Source organism: Brassica oleracea, chromosome C2, assembly GCF_000695525.1.
Source record: "Brassica oleracea var. oleracea cultivar TO1000 chromosome C2, BOL, whole genome shotgun sequence".
NCBI classification, from domain to species: domain Eukaryota; kingdom Viridiplantae; phylum Streptophyta; class Magnoliopsida; order Brassicales; family Brassicaceae; genus Brassica; species Brassica oleracea.
The window spans coordinates 44,490,202-44,490,508 of record NC_027749.1 but is presented as its reverse complement, the minus strand read 5'-3'; positions in this window follow the sequence as shown (position 1 = coordinate 44,490,508).

The following is a 307-nucleotide window of genomic DNA, read 5'->3' as shown; positions in this document are numbered from 1 at the left end:
AATTTTTTATTATTTTTGTATTTATAAAATCGATTTTTGTATATAAATTTGATTTTTGTGTATAAATTCGATTTTTGTATTTTACAAAACGATTTTGGTATATAAATTCGATTTTTTGGATTTTACAAAACGTTTTTTGTATATAAATTTGATTTTTTGGATTTTATAAAACATTTTTAATATCTCTAAAACTTTTTTTGTGATTAAAAACTATTATTTGGGATTAAAAAAAAAATATATATATATATATATTTAATATTAATTTCTATATTTATTAAACATTTTAATATTATTAAAACTATTTTTT